Genomic DNA, 17577 nt, shown 5'->3' with positions numbered 1-17577 from the left:
GGCGTCTTTCTAAACGCTTAGTATGACATTATTTAAAAACGTTTGCATGAATCATATACGACTCATATCCAGCAACTGCTTTTTTCATGTTTTGAAACTTCTACATTTTAGACATTTAGGTTGCATATCGAATTTTGTAAAATCGGCGAATGTTCTAAACGTTTAGTAAAACATTACTTAAAAACTTGTTCTTGAGTCATATACGACTCACATACCACAACACCTTTTTCTATGAGCAAAATTCGGCGAGTTTACTAGATGCTTATAGGGACATTATTTTGCAACTTTTGTACGTATGATGCGCGTCGTCTTGCCAGTTGCTTTCTTCTAACTATGTTTCCCTGTTTATTGCTTGAATGAGCGCAGCTGCAAGTGTTGCAACTGCTTACATACACACTCAGACATACATATATATAGTATGTACATGTTTTATGCAATGAAATCAAGAATGCATGCAACTGTAATGGCGTACTTAATGTATACGCACAATTATTCCACTTCACACTCACTCGAGTTGCAATGGGGCTGGCTGGCTATATAAATAAACGGCTTTGCCTGCGGGTTGCAGGTTGACACCCCATCATCTGGCGTGTTTTGAGTTTTAGTTAAAGGTAGTCGTTTTGTTGTCAAAAGCGTAAGAGACGCAGTAGTTCAAATCATTACCAGGTGGTAGCTATCTTCGCTTTTGCTACTTTGTTGTTTTTGTTGTTTTGCTAGCTTTTACTTTTGGGCGGTTTATGTACATATTTGTTGTTTACCTTGTTTTTTCTCAACACAACAGCAAGCAGCATAATTATTTAAAGAGATTTCATTAGTCGGAAGGTATTGAGGTGAATTTCATATTAGTGTCAAGGTGGTGAGTGTGGTGTTGGGGGAGTGTTGCTTCTTTTTGGTAATTTTTGTAAACTATTTTGGAATTTTTCGATTTGTTAAAAATTTTGCTGAATTGCTAAAAATTTTCTATCGATAGCAAAGGTTACTGATTTTTTACCGACGAGCTATTAGTTTTTTATCGAAAAATTTTAGATAAATCATTTACAATTTATTTATTATTCTTATCGAAAAGTTATTGTTCTTATCGAAAAATATTAAATTATTCACCAAAAAAAAAAAATAATCGATATGTTATGTAAAATTTATTCATTTTTTTCGAAAATTTATCGATACTATCACAAAGTTATAGATTTTTTAATTTAAAAAATTATCAAAATTTATCGATTTATTATAAAAAATTTATCGAAATATGGAAAATTTATATTCGAAGTGTTGCCTATTTATTATCGGTGTGTTATCGAAATTTGCTATTAACAGCAAATTTTATAAATAAGTTACCGATTTGTTACTAACAACCTATCAGTTTGTTATCGAAAATACATAGATATCGTAAAGGTCATAGATTTTTTATCATAAAGTTATACATATTTATCCAAAATTTATCGATTTGTTACAAAATTTTTATCGCTTTGGTATGGAAAATGTATCGCTGTTGCCAATTCGTTGTTCGCTTGTTATGGAAATTGGCTAACAATAGCAAGGCATATAAATGAGTGTACCGATTTTTACCGTCGACTTATAGGTTCATTTCTAAAGGTTATCGATCTCGTTTCACTAGGTATGGCCACTCTAAAACAGTTCATCAGAGGAATTTAAATTAAGAAGCGAGGTCCCGTGACCCTCTTCTCACAAACTTTACTGGAAACAGTGATAGTTAAAACGATATTTGATCTTGGCTTAGTTGAGTTATGCCAAAATGAAGAAAATATTTTGTAAATCCCCTCAAGCTATTACAAATTATATGTCAACACTTTTTTTTTTGGTTTCGAGTAGACTTGCTTATCAGTAAACCGCAACATGCGGCAGCTTAATTTTCAGCATTTCCTTTTTTCACATTTGATTTATTTATTTTCATACTATGGTTATACTCATTGTTGTTGTTGCTACAGTTTTGTTTGCTACTCTTTAAGCAAGTATTCCAAATTTGTTGTTGAGTGGGGGATGTGAATAAGCAGCAAACTACTACGGTGAGATGTATCGGCATTAAAAGGGGTGGCAATGAATATGTAGAAAAATATTGTGAGACAACAAAACTAATAGGTATGGTGGATAGAGAGCCAACGAAGGAGAGATAAAAAGAGTGCGAACATTAATGAGAGAGTAAAATTGTAGATAGAAAGGGATGAAACATCTCAAAAAAGACAATGGTAAGGCATTTAAATAAAGCAGAGAGTAATGGGCTGTGAAAAAGTGTTTTTTTTTGTAGCTTATAAAGCAGGGCTACGCCTGAGGTTGTATTTTAACTTCACTCTTTATAACGGTATGAATATTATACTACGGGATGTTCCCACCCGAAGGTTTAGCGGAGTGTTATTGATGTTGATGGTCCTTTGCCGTATATATATAGATCCGATACGTTCCGGTAACAATCATATTGTGTCATGGATAAGATTTGGCATATAAGTAATTCCAATAACTTTTTGTGACCTTCATAATGATATATGGATTTAAAACAAGATAGGGAAGATTATACACCAATAGATCTCATAAGTAATGATTTTTTGAACGAATTTTCAAGTCGGTGCTTTTAAACACTGGTTTTGTAAATTCTGCGAAGTATTTTACTCATCCCCTTCTCTTATCTAGAAGACCAAAGAATACTCATATATTTCGTTTGAATTGATTGATTCATAGTATGGAGCAACCTCGAAGTATTGTATAATTTAGACAAGTAAGGAAGGCTAGGTTCGGCTGTAACCGAACATTACATACTCAGTTGAGAGCTATGGAGACAAAATAAGGGAAAATAACCTCGTAGTAAAATGTACCTAGGGTAACCCTGGAATGTGTTTGTATGACATGTGTATCAAATGGAACGTATTAAAGAGTATTTTAAGAGGGAGTGGGCCATAGTTCTATAGATGGACGCCATTTAGGGATATCGCCATAACCATGGACCAGGGCTGAATCTAGAATTTGTTTGTACAATATGGGTATCAAATGAAAGGTGTTAATGAGTATTTTAAAAGGGAGTGGGCCTTAGTTCTATGGGTTGACGCCTTTTCGAGATATCGCCATTAACGTGGACCAGGGGTGACTCTAGAATGCGTTTGTACCATACGGGTATCAAATGAAAGGTGTTAATGAGTATTTTAAAAGGGAATGGGCCTTAGTTCTATGGGTGGACGCCTTTTCGGGATATCAACATAAACGTGGACCAGGGGTGACTCTAGACTGCGTTTGTACAATATGGATATCAAATGAAAGGTGTTAATGAGTATTTTAAAAAGGAGTGGGCCTTAGTTCTATATGTGGACGCCTTTTCGAGATATCGCCATAAACGTGGACCAGGGGTGACTCTAGAATGTGTTTGTACGATATTCAAGGTGTTAATGAGTATTTTAAAAAGGAGTGGGCCTTAGTTCTATATGTGGACGCCTTTTCGAGATATCGCCATAAACGTGGACCAGGGGTGACTCTAGAATGTGTTTGTACGATATGGGTATCAAATTAAAGGTATTAATGAAGGTTTTAAAAGCAGTGGTGGTAGTTGTATATGTGAAGGCGTTTTCGAGATATTGACCAAAATGTGGACCAGGGTGACCCAGAACATCATCTGTCGGGTACCGCTAATTTATTTATATATGTAAGGGCTTTTGATTTCGCCCTGCAAAACTTTTTCTTTTTCTTCTACTTAATATGGTAGGTGTCACACCCATTTTACAAAGTTTTTTCAAAAGTTATATTTTGCGTCAATAGACTAATCCAATTACTATGTTTCATCCTTTTTTTCGTATTTGGTATATTATTATGCATTTTTTTCATTTTTAGTAATTTTCGATATCGAAAAAGTGGGCGTGGTCATAGTCGGATTTCGGCCATTTTTTACACCAATATAAAGTGAGTTCAGATAAATACGTGAACTGAGTTTAGTAAAGATATATCGATTTTTTCTCAAGTTATCGTGTTAACGGCCGAGCAGAAGGACAGACGGTCGACTGTGTATAAAAACTGGGCGTGGCTTCAACCGATTTCGCCCTTTTTCACAGAAAATAGTTATCGTCCCAGAATCTAAGCCTCTACTAAATTTCACAAGGATTGGTAATGTTTTGTTCGACATATGGGCGGAGCCACGCCCATTTTCAAAATTTCTTTTATTTTTGCATTTTGTTGCACCATATCATTACTGGAGTTGAATGTTGACATAATTTACTTATATACTGTAAAGATATTAACTTTTCTTTTAAAATTTGACTTTAAAACATTTTTTTTTTAAAGTGGGCGTGGTTGTTCTCCGATTTTGCTGATTTTTATTAAGCATACATATAGTAATAAGGGTAACGTTCCTGCCAAATTTCATCATGATATCTTCAACGACAGCCAAATTACAGCTTGCAAAACTTCTAAATTACCTTCTTTTAAAAGTGGGCGGTGCCACGCCCATTGTCCAAAATTTTACTTTTTTTCTATTCTGCGTCATAAGTTCAACTCACCTACCAAGTTTCATCGCTTTATCCATATTTGGTAATGAATTATCGCACTTTTTCGATTTTTCGAAATTTTCGATATCGAAAAAGTGGGATTGGTTATAGTCCGATATCGTTCATTTTAAGTAGCGATCTGAGATGAGTGCCCAGTAACTTACGTACCAAATTTCATCAAGATACCTCAAAATTTACTCAAGTTATCATGTTAACGGACGGACGGACGGACGGACATGGCTCAATCGAATTTTTTTTCGATACTGATGATTTTGATATATGGAAGTCTATATCTATCTCGATTCCTTTATACCTGTACAACCAACCGTTATCCAATCAAAGTTAATATACTCTGTGAGCTCTGCTCAACTGAGTATAAAAATAAATTAATTTTTGAGAGGCATAGGTCTGCAACCGATATTTTTACTATATTATTCTAATTAAGAATTTAATTCCAATTCGAGGTTGTTTATTAGAATTTCTAATCTGCAAATTTCTAGACCATGAAGCTAATTCACCAGGACTTGATCAGTTGAAATGGATTTTTAATATAAAATATACACAGGATATCAGCAGATTTGACAGAACCCAATAGGCCAAGTATAAAACACTTAACAACAGCTACAGCTCTCATTTCCTGTCGATCTTTATGTAATCCTGGAATGACGTAATGAACGGGATACGATGATTAAAGCCAAATATTTAGCCAGATATAGTTGCCTACTCGAAAGTTGTCGATACCATAAAAAGTTATCTGTTTGTTATCAAAATGTTATCGACCTGCTTACAAAATTTAATCGATATGATATCAAAAGTTTATTGATTTATTATGAAAAAAATAGGGATTATTTATCGAAAAGTTCAACGTAGTAAATTTTTAGTCGAAAAGTTATCGACTTGTTAACAAATATAAAGCCCTACGTTAACGATTTATTACGGAAGAAACATAGATTATTAATCGAAAGCTTATCGATATGGTATAAAAAAAGATATGGACTATCTATCGAAAAGTTATCTATGTATTATCAGAGATTTATCGATTTGCAATTGGAAAGCTTGTCGATATTTTTCTAAAATTTATTGAAAACTGATCGGCTATTTATCGAAAATTTATCGATATGTTATCGAAAACATATCGATTTGTTATCTAAAGGTTATCAATTTTTATTGGAGTTTTGCCAGCTTGTTTTCGACGTGTTATCGATTTGCTGTCGAAGAGCTGGCGATTTGCTATCAAAAAGCTATCGATATCAATTTGTTATTGGTGTGTTATTGATTGGTTATCGTTGACTCATCTGCAATAACTTCAATATTAAATTGATAATGCATCTGCAGTATGTCAATAACAAGCAGATAAGAAACCAATAAGATGCCGAAAACTGGCGATACTAAACCGACAACTAACCTATAACTCGCCAAAATAGAAGTGCGCTATCCACAGAAAGCCAACAATAAAACAATCACTTTTCGTTGTCAATTATTACCGAAAATCTCTTGTGTGAAAGTCTGACTTTATATGCTTCTCGTTATTTCAGCTCGATTTAACTTAACAAGTTCGCCCCTGACAGAAGGGTTTTAAGAGAAAGCCTGACATTAGATGTTTCTGGTTAATTTAGCTCTATTGTGATTTAACTAAACAGGTTCACCCCTGACGAGACCTGGTCAACTTAAAAGATATAAGTTCTATAGATATACACCTGTATGTTTACACATAGAGCTTTACGAGTGCTTGGTACTCACACTTTTATTTTTGCCAAGATCATAAACCCCAATGCGAAGTAAATCTTTGCAATCTTAGATCTTGTATTTGACGCCCTGGTGGCTTTTTATTTCAGTTGGACCAGCCACCCAAGGTTTCAAAGTGACACCGGCTAGTAAAATGTTCGCCCTCCCAGTACTTATTCTTATCAATTAAAAAAGTTGCGCTTAGATCAATGTAAGAAGTGATATCGCGCCAATTTTTTTCGTGACCTAATGTAACTAGGGACTATGTGATGTTGCCGACTTGTAAACATATTCGTTAGTGTATCGTGTGAAGCTAAAGGCTGGTCCTACGTAAAGCGATACTTATTACCCTTAACACATAATCTATAAGGTGGACTCCTGAAACAAGATTCGAAGAAAGAAAGGACGAGCTGTGGAAGCTAAAAATTCACAAATGTTTTACTCACCACTGCTGCATATGCCACCCCAATAGTTCGCTCCCCAATAGTTTGACTCACATTGAGCTTCGCTCAGCAAACTTCGCCAAAAGTGGGTGAGCATAATGGGCTGTGCGTAGCGTGAGTGTGCAGGCAGGTGAGCGAGCCATGCCCATTATCACCATAGCAATGAAATATAGTGGCAGTAAGCGCCAAGAGAAAATTCCATGTTGAAATTTGGCTGCAGACAGGCATTCGTGATTTTTAACTGCGTACAAAAGGTTGTGATTTTGATAGGCATCCTAACGCGTTTAACAAAAAAAAAAAACACAGCATTCCAAAAAAATCTAGAAAATCGGAGTGTAGTATAATAGAATATTAATATGTAAATAAGCATTTAATTAAACAAATTCAAAAATGGTGAAAAAGTTCTGCATACAATTTTTGGGTTACAGCCTGGCTGGCTGAAGTAAATGTGAAAAAAAATTATTATGTATATAATGCGAATACAAAAACAATGTTAAAAATTCAGAGAAAATAAGTATGTGTATACACAGTTTATGTGACTAAAGAAAACGAATAAGAAAAATACATATAAAACGGACAAAGCAAAGTGCGGAAAATTGTCTGAATAGGCAGTGGAAACAAGCAAATACCGTAACCCGGCTAGCGTCTGTGTACTAAAGTTGTTTATACTTAGAATAGTGTGTGTGTGGACTGCCAACGCGCATGTGTGTGTTTGTGTGTAGTAGTACCTCAAATATGTCTACAATGGTGTACCGTTAATAAATGCGAGTAGAGTGGTAGATATGCATTGGCAAGCCGTTACAGTCAATATTATGCGCCTTACACTTACTGCCCAAACTGCCACACGCAATACACCCTATACTACAACAACAACAACAACAACATGCTCCATTCGTGCAATGCAGACAGATAGGCAAACAGGCGCAACGAGGCAGTAAGGCACACAGTCTATTACATACACACATAATACGTATGTATGTGTGTGCATATTTACACTAATCAGTAGTAGCGGTGTGGTTGTAGTTTTGATCAGCTTAAAATGCAATTAAACCAAGTACCACAACACCACTAAATAAGTAAATGAATGAGGTGAAGTGAAAAGCGATTTAGTGCAGTGTGTCAATGTTGGAAATTGGAAAAAGTGTGTCAAAAAATGCGGGGAAAATTTTAAGTGAAGCCTACTTTTAGGCATTGCACACACATACCCACACATGCATATGGATTACCCTGCAAAAAATCGTGCGATTAATCCCTAAAAAGACTGACCACCGATTGAACTCTTTTGTCTACATTTGGGCTTAATTGATCCCCTTCAGTCCCTTTCGGGTAGGGTTGGGATTAGTCAGTTATAGATTTCAAACTGCTAGTCCCCCTACAAAATATCGTGCGATTAATCTCTAAAGATATTGGTCTCCGATTGATCTCTTTTGTCTACATTTGGGCGTAGTTGATCCCGCGTAGTCCCTTTCGGGTACAGTTGGGATTAGTCAGTTTGAAATCTATGTAGCCCATTTCAAGAAATATTAAAAAAAAAACAGCAACGAAATGAGAAAAATAAAAAAGATTACAGTTGATTGAATCGTATTATTTAAGAAAAATGCGGAGCCCTATACCAAACCTAAATTACTAGGACTTAAAGACTACGCCGCAGTTAGGGTTAAATTTTCGGAGAATATTTTTTCCTTTTTGCAAAGCGGGCAAACAACTTACATCAAATATATTTGGTGGCTTGGCAAAGCTTTCGACTGTTGTCTATTTGAGTCATTATTGAACAGAAAAGGGACTAGTCTTCATATCGACCCATTTGGGTACAAAGAGATTGGTCCTGTCAATCCCTTTCGGTTATAAATGGGTACAATTAGTGTCTTCATAGGACATACGCACAAAAAAGGGAACAGTTCAACTCATACAAAGAGATCAAAACTGGCATTGGTCACATACTCCCTTTCGACTCATCCCGGATTCATCCTAGACTAATCGCATTTTTTGCAGGGTATATAAACAAATAGCATAGGGTTGCATAAATGAAGACGTTTTTCTAATACACTTAAGTTTATTTTTATTTTCTTTTGATGTCGATTCGTAAATTTAGCTGTTTTGAATGCTTAGCAAGTGCAACTTTTTTTGTGTACGTAAGTGGATGTGTGTGTGTGTGTTTGTATAAATGTGTTCGAAGACCATGAAAAAGCATTAAAATTAAGTGAAGTATAAACAAACGCAGCGCTAGTGTAATAACTTGATTCAGTGAAGTGGGCAATAAAATAGCTACAAAAAACCCAAAGCAACAACAACAAACAAGCAGCAGCAACAGCGATACAAAGAACAAAAACAGCACGATAGTGATATATAATTTTTGGGGCGTATTGATTATATTATTGGCTGAAATTTAGGAACTAGATAATAGAAAGTGGCGCGATTTGCCTTCTACAAGACCAAGACCGCGCTTCTCTTCCAATTTGCGTCGTGCTCCTTTTCAACTTGTCCTACGAATTGGTGGGTCGCGTGGCCTACATGTTTTTACGCCGACTACGAAGTGCAGCTGCAAGGCAGGCAAATTTTCACTGAGAAGCTCTCGTGGCAGAAATACATTCTGATTGCTTGCCAAACCATTGCCGATGGGAGACCCCGCGTAGAAAAGCTTTTTATAATTTTCATGAAATTGAAATGCTATATTTACTTTTTCACGAATCTGAAAATAGATAGACCCACCAATAAGTATACCGAAATTATCATGATGAAGAGGTGAATTGATTTAGCTATGTCCGTTTGTCTGTTTGTATGCAATCTAGTCCCTCAATTTTTGAGAGATCTTGATATAATTCGGTGAGCGAGTATATTTAGGTGTCTGATTAGTCATTTGTTGGAACCGGCCAAATCGGACCACTTTGCATATATCCCCCAACCAACCGATTATTCAGAAATGAGGATTTTTGTCATGTTTTCCTGATTTCATCAGATTGAAGCTTCAAACTTCACCACACGCTTTCGTATATTGCACATATTGTTATATGAAAAAATTTATAAGATCGGTCGTATATATATGTAGCATATATCCCCCGCAACCGATTAATCAGATAAGAAGCTTCTTTTAATTTTCTGACCAGTTTTTAATTATTTGAATGTTTATAGGCTTTCCTGATCTTTTCGATTTGAAATGAAAACACTAAAAACTTTAGTTTTCCTCCATTTTTACCCAACGTTTCGCCAAACTACTTTGCATCATCAGGGGTTAAATCTTTAATTTGCACCGAAAAATGATAGAACAAAAATTTTTTTGACAAAACCGATAAGAAGCTTTTCGTAATTACTGTCCCCTTTTAACAGCTTGAGGCTTCAAATTTCACCGAATGCTTACGTATATAGCATTCATTGATGTGTGGAAAAAATGTTATAGATCGGTGGTATATATTGTATATATCCCATACAACTGATTGTTCAGATAAGAAACTTTTTGTAATTTCTTTCCCATTTTCACAGCTAGAAGCTTCAAATTTCACCGAATGCTTTCGCATATAGCAGACATTGTTGCCTGACAAATTCGAAGAGATCGGTCGTATATATGGCATATGTCCCCTACAACCGATTGTTCAGATAATAAACGTTTCGCAATCTATACGCCATCTTATCAGCTAGAAGCTTAAAACTTCACCAAACAGTTACGTATATAGATTGGGGTATATAGGTTAGGTTAGGTTAGGTTAAGAGGGCGTGCGTGAGTGATACCCACACTTCCATTTGGAGATATTTTTGTCCATTGGGAGTGCCCTCAGTAAGTAGAGGGTGGTGGCAAATTCGTTTAGCCCCATTACCTCCTAGTGGTTCTCAACGAACCACTTGCTTTCGCTGATGAACCCAAGAAGAAGCGAGACGTCCACCTTCCCAACCTCTGCCAGGCTGTCGAAGAAGAGTGAGCCCAGAAATCTGAGCCTTCTTCTTTGAAGCGCCGGACATCGGCAGAGAAAGTGGTAGATAGACTCCTCTCCCTCCTTATCCTGACAGCTTCTGCAGAAGGAGCTTGTTGGTATTTACCTCCGTCGGAGCATTGGATCGATAGCACAATGACCTTTGATGATACCCGTAGATACAGATTTGTTCAGCTTGAGATGGAAGCTGGTGCCTTTTCTATCCAAACTTGGCCATAAGGACCTTGAGACTTCGTAGTCAACCCTATTGGTCCATAGCAAGTCCGTTGCCCTGTTCTCATATTCGTCGATTCTCCCTAGGTGATAACTAGCGGCGGTCGGACGGAGCTGTCCACCTCACTTACGTCTAAGTCGGAACCTTTCCTAGTCATCTCATCCGCGAATTCATTCCCTTCAATGCCGCTGAGGCCGGGGACCCAGCAAAGGGAGACATTGAGATGACTTATAGAAGAGAGGCTCTACACCTGCGCACGATGTCCGATTTTATCATGTTGGACTCTAATGCCCTTAAGGCGGCTTGGCTGTCAACAAAGATTGTTACGTAGGTGTTGGAGACCGTACTATCTTGGAGCAGCTTCGCCGCTCTGCCTATAGCACAGACCTCCGCTTGGAATACACTGCATGCATCAGGAAGTCGGAACGATTGGCTTAACTGTACATGTGTTGAGTACATCCCAGCTCCAGTTCCTCTTTCCACTTTCGAGCCGTCGGTGATGCCCCTGCCGTGTTCTGGTGTATATATATTATATACCCCATATAAACTATCAAATCTGCCCACAGCCGAAGACAGTCCCGTTCTTACTTGTACGAAATTTTCCCAAATAGCCCTATGTTCAAGTATGTTAAGGTCATAAAGAAAATTAGCCTCACGGAAGCGGCGTTCTTATTGCACAAAATCTCACGTGGTCGCTCGAGCAGCGTCCCTTATTTCGTTTGCAACGCAGCATTCTTCATCGTGCCAGGTTCGTTTACGTGTTTGTCGGTATTCAATATCTTACTCTTGATAAATTATTTCAGTGATCTTGCATGTCACTTGATACGGAGGGACCTACTCGCTATAATCTTTACGATCTATTGCAGATGCGCGGCATAGTGGCCAGACTCTGTATGAATTGGATGGGATGTCGTCGTTTTAGCAGTGATATCGGAGTGATCTTGTCAGGTTGTCACCTTCTTATACTAACTGGGCCAAAAAGTAGTAGCTGCTTGATACCCATGTATTTAATCGCATTGGCTATACTCTCTTAAATTGTGATCCTATGCCTCAATTGCTTAGACTTCTTCACCCCATCCTCCTCTTTTACCCAAAAGTTCTTTGTAAGTCGGGCTCTTGTTTAAACGCACAACGACCTGTTAACCGATTTCTGATAGGTGCCGGATTAATTGTATAAAAAAGAGGTCACTGTTTGTGTGAATTGAGCTATGGAGGCGCCTCTATCCTAGTTCCATGGTATACAAAAATCGGTACAAAAGAGCTTAGGCTTATACGTAAGTTACACCCTATTCGAAAAAAAATGTATTTATAATTCAGGAGTAAGAGCTGAATAGAAAGAGGACGATGGAGGAGAAAATAAGTGGTTAAGGCAGAGATAGAGATATATAAGATAGGTGGGTATAAATGGAACAGGATAGAGTTAGACAATGCTTCCATAGATGACCATTTTTCCAGCAAGGGCGTATTTTTTTTTTTAAGGTATGGTCACTTTATGGTGTCCTGACATTTCGTTTGTGGAAGCGAAAACTCCGCTCTTACCAAACCTTGCTTCGCACTACAGGTTTAATGACTACCTTCGAATTGGTGCTAATCGGATGCTTACAAGGACAGTTATCAGCCACACTCTTGCTAACAGCCCTATAGTCTCAGTTTTATGTATTCTAATTAATCAGTCGAGGGCACCGACTATCTTAGAGTCGCCTATGACTTAACTAGCTAAGAAACAATACTGAAGGTCTTCAAAGACTTTATTGCTATATCATAGGACATCACTGTGTTTAAAACGAAGGTTTAAAGCACTGCGTGGGGACGGAATTAGAACTAATACCGTCACTTCATACGATAGTTCTGCGCAAGTGCGAAACTAGTTCGATTCGCTGCAATACTGATTGATCTTAGTCGTCATCGTTAAATGAAGTCCTAACCTCCGTACTTTCTCTCACAACTTTAAGGGAGATAGATTTCGTACGCTTGTTCACTATAAACTGAGAATGAGATGCTGTATATTGCGCGACAGATATTTGATGGCACTGGTGCCTTCAAAATTCATCTGTCCCAAACTTCCAGCTTTAGCTATGCTGAAGCTCCACCGCCTTAAGGGTCAGGTTATGTATTGCGAGGTAACACTTTGCTTCATAGTCACTGGTATTCACATTCACCACTATATACTTAATATCAAAAATTTCACAAATGTAAACAGGTTTACTTTCACTATGATACGAACTCTGGTTCACACGTGAAAATATGACTCGTTGCGTAACGCTTCCCAAGACAGCCGGTTCTATGTACCGAAGTAACTCGGGATTTTTCCCGACCAAGGGTTGTCATTTCAATGTAACCCCATTTAATTCCTTGCGTCCCTCCCACTCGTTGCGTTACACATAATATGCCCCCAAATATCTAAAACAGTATCAACAGCGCAAAAAAGTATGCAACAATTTGTATAATATGGTCGCAAGCAATAACCGACTAGGTCCAATGTAAAAGTATAGCAGTTAGACTGCTATTGCTTGTCACCATATGATACTAAATATTGCATACTTTTCGGCGCAACTGATATTGTTTTAGAGATTCTAGGCGATGAAATTTTATCGTAGTGAAGGCTTGAATTTGGGCGACTTAGTCCTAGCTATCTCGTTACTTTAATCTACCTTTGCTTCCATTTATAATCATTATTTTAAATTTTTTCAAATAATTGCAAAACTTTTAAAATTGTTTAACAAAATTGTTTGTTAGATAAACAAAAAATATGCACTGTACCTCCCAAAGCAACATTTTGTCTATTCAAAATTCCAAAGTTTAATAAATATTTATAACTGCTCTTTGAAAACTTCTAAACAACTTTTCATAGTATTTCTCACGAAAATCATATCGTTGTTGTAACTCCCTCGTAACCGCTTTCGTTTGGTCAGCACTTCACATTGGCCTTGTCCGCAGCTAACTACCTATTATTGCATATTTCTAGGCGCATGTACACACAAACTAACGAACAACGTTATTGTGTGTAAATAAAAGTTGAAAACGATGGCAAAACACAAAAAAAACATGCATCAATAACTACTTGGCGAACACATAAAACTTTCCAGCATGAAACTTAGCGCTAAAAAAATAAAAAATCAAGTCTACTTTGTGGCGCAATTGCTTGATATTCGTGAAATACCGTACCAATGCAAGCGGTATTTAATTGCAATGAAACTGAGTTGTAGTACAAAAAAAAAAAAAAAAATCCAAAAGTAGAATAAAATACATTGAAATTTGGTGTTGTTTTAAATTGTACAACAACAACATTAGTGGTTAGATGGCATGTGCAGGTAGAGTTTATGAGCAACACGAAACATTTGAATAAAGTCCATTCAGTTTATAAAATACTACAGCGTGTGTTGTTGTTGGAGTGTTGGCAGAAACAAAGGTCGGCCGATAGTGAACTTTGCGCGCACACACAAACGCAAATGCACACACACACACAGAGGTAACATTCTAAGTAACTTTGATATGCATTTGAATGCAAATGCCGGTAAGCATACTTCTAGGCGCAGCTTTGATGCAAAAGCTGGTTGCTGTATAAGTGTTGTGCGTGTGTTTGCGCTGAAAAAAACTAAAACAATTTTTCTTTTAAATATACACATCTGTGTGCTTATATTCGTGATATGCTGTTGGGGGTTTTAAGAGAATCGGCTAGGACTATTTCAATTCCAAGCATAACTGGGTTATTGGACAGGTACACCGTCCGTCACTTAGCCTAGATAAAGTTGTGCTTCCTTTTATATTACATGATATCATCTCAACATTATATTCCCTTACAAATAAAATAAATAAATAACTTCGACTCGTTGTGCCATATACTAAGCAGTCAATCATTAACTGACTCCCTGATCTCATGCAGCTACGGCAAAGTGATTTCCAGTGTATTAAAAAGCACCACATGGACTCCTTTGGACAGTTACCAATTATAATCGCAATCCCGACCGCAGTTGAAAGATGAGCCACGGCGAACACAATAATTTTGGCAGACCGTCTGCCGTCCATATTTGGCCAGGTGGATTTCGCCAATCTCAGGCTAAGCTGATTCAATATCCGTGTGCACAGGAGCAGACTACAAATGGCCTGCCGAACGCCGAATGCCATACAACTTTTTATGTCCACTTTAATTGTAACCATACCGCCATGGTCAGGCATCCAGCTAATTCTTACCTTAAAATAATTCGAGGTAATCGTATGCCAGGGCAGTCACTCGAAGACCATCCTCGATTGCAACGGAGCTGATTCGCTGAAACCGAGATGTAGATCCCTAAGGTTATTCGGTAATTTGAAATTATGGCTTAAATCTAGGTCTTGACAGAAAATCGCTGAAATTTCTCCTTCAATTTTGAGCCAACCGTATACCTGTGAACCATTCTGTCATAATAGGTCCAGAGGGCTTACATATAAATTCCCCACACCTCCACTGAGAGAAATTTTTGCCCATCCTTGAGTGCAGGGTGGCGGCACATTCAGCCAACCAGATGACTTCCTTGTAGTCCTCAACGAACCACTTGCTTCCTGAGATGAACTTACTTAGGAGTGAGATATCTATCTTTCCAACTTCTGCCAGTTTACCGAGTAATCGTGCGACTAGAAATTTGAAATAATCCGGGTTCTTTCAGAGCAATTCTGTTGCCCAAATCTCATATTCATCAATTTTCTTCAGGAGATATCCCAACGGTAGTCGTGCGAAGCTGTCCGCCTCTTTTATGTCCATTTCGGAACCTATACCGGCCAGATGAGACTCTGCAAATTCATTTCCTTCAATATCGCTGTACTCACGAGACATTGAGATGCCTTATGAACACCAGAGAAGCTTGACAGTTCCGAACGATATCCCACTTTATCACGTTGGATGTTAATACCTTTAAGACGGTCTGACTGTCTTTGAAGATTGTCGCATTGGTATAAGGGGACCGTTCTGTGCTGGAGCAGTCTGGTCTGGTTGATTCCTTGATTAAATTCCAGCTTCAGCTCTCCTTTCCATTTTCGAGCTATGTATGTTATTGTAATGACCCTACCACTGCCTAGAGCTTGAAATATATCTTATCTTCTGGAGCTGGAAGTGAACCACCGCGCTGATATTGTCGTGATCAGATATTAGGTCAGCTGTGGCTTCGTTAAATCGGCCCCTTGTCATGTCATGTTATATCGTCGCGTGGCCTAATTTACTTAGTATCCACATGTGGGATTCTCTTAGCCGTCCAGCTCATTTCGCAACTATTCCCCGCACGAGCACTTGTAGAGGCAATAAGTGAAAAATTTCATTTCACCCTTCGTGAGCTGCGCTACTCACTGCGCCTGATGTTCCCAGACATGCTAATCTTTGTACCTTTCCAACCCTTTTTCATTACTATTTTTTATCAAGCATCTTCCACCATACAAGAGCTTCATACATTCGTATCGGTGGAATGGCTGTATTTTACCTGCCACTGATGATATGCGGTGACAGTTCTTCTTCCTATCGAAAGCTATTATGCAGCTGTGGTATGCTGCCAGAGCTTTCTCTGATTTCAACAACACGTACCTTTTCTAGGCTCGGTAAGCTAAAACAATTTCTTTCTATGTCGGTTATGCAGATGATATTGTCGTAGTAGCAGTGGCCAAGAAAACTTGATTTGCTCCAAGCATTATGTAATAACGCTGTGGGAAGAATAAAGGAATGGCTAACGACCATGGGGCTGGAAATGGTTAGCAATAAGACAGAAGTGGTTTTGGTGAGCTCAAAGCGGACTAAGGCTGAGTTAGTCCTAACTCAAGGAGATTATCAAATAAATTCAAAGCCTTTGTTGAAATATCTAGGAGTAAACATTGACTCAAAATTAACTTTTAAGGAGCATTTCAGGACGGCGGGAGAGAACGTTTCTACAGTTAGTGGAGCCCTAACACAAAATAATGCCCAGGATCGGCGGCCCAGGCGAAGCTACCCGTCAGCTATTATCCACCGTAACCAGATCTATAATATTATATGTAGCACCATTATGGAACGGATCTAAAATGGTCCACCAAAAAGATGTTCTAGCATCCTAGCGTATTACTGCTATACGAATAGCATGTACTTATCCGACGGTGTCCGACGACGCGATCCATGTTTTATCCAGAAAAATCCCAGTAGATCTACTCTCAGTTGAAATAGCCGTTCTGCATGGCGTTGGAATCAGCCGACCATTTGAAGATGCTGAGAAAAGCGCAAGGTAACAAACAATAGTTAGGTGACAATAACGGTGGGAAGAATCGAGAAAAGGGCGCTGGACCTTCGTGCTAGTTCGGATTATAGCGGAATGGTAGAGCGAAAACACAGCGAACTAAATTACCACCTCACAGAGATATTGAGCGACCACAGCGGCTTAAAGGAATATTTACATAAGCGTGGGATAAAAGAGGATCCTTTCTGTCCACACTGTCCTTCGTGAATTGCAAAGCACAGAACATGTAATGTTTCACTTCCCTCGTTTTCTTAGCGAAAGACTTACAGAGTTTTTGGAGAGGAGTCCTCCATTAGGAATTTAGTTCCCCGAATATGCGGACAAATAGATTGTTGGACTGCTGTGGGCAAGATGGTTTTTTATGGTTATGGCGAAATTGATTCATGCTGAAAGGGATCGCAGAAAAATGCGTATACTATGTAGTGGCGACTAAATCGCTTCCGCCCTCCCCCCCTCTCGACGCGTTATGCTTAACGGCGGTCCGACGCGGTGCGGACACATGAACAGGATGAGCCTGGTTTCATTGGGCCACTTGAGGTAGTGCGCTACCCCAACGTCCAATAAAAAAAG

At 38.2% G+C, this 17577-nt stretch overlaps 1 protein-coding gene across 16 annotated transcripts in view; it reads left to right on the top strand.

Annotated features, from left to right (window-relative positions):
* Dys (Dystrophin) overlaps window positions 1-17577 on the top strand; it is a 1130370-nt gene that overhangs the window by 307153 nt on the left and 805640 nt on the right. The window contains exon 1 of one of the 16 annotated variants that reach the window (XM_067758278.1): window positions 6956-7001. The exons of 13 other annotated variants lie outside the window; for them this stretch is intronic. The gene's annotated coding sequence lies outside the window, so the exon portion shown is untranslated. Of the gene's footprint in view, window positions 1-6955; window positions 7002-7036; window positions 7158-17577 lie in introns of those variants that run through there. 2 more of the 16 variants (XM_067758274.1, XM_067758273.1) reach the window with 2 other exon arrangements.

Source organism: Eurosta solidaginis, chromosome 1, assembly GCF_040869045.1.
Source record: "Eurosta solidaginis isolate ZX-2024a chromosome 1, ASM4086904v1, whole genome shotgun sequence".
Lineage (NCBI taxonomy): Eukaryota > Metazoa > Arthropoda > Insecta > Diptera > Tephritidae > Eurosta > Eurosta solidaginis.
Note: the sequence above shows the minus strand (reverse complement) of the source record. Positions and strands in the feature narration are given on the sequence as shown.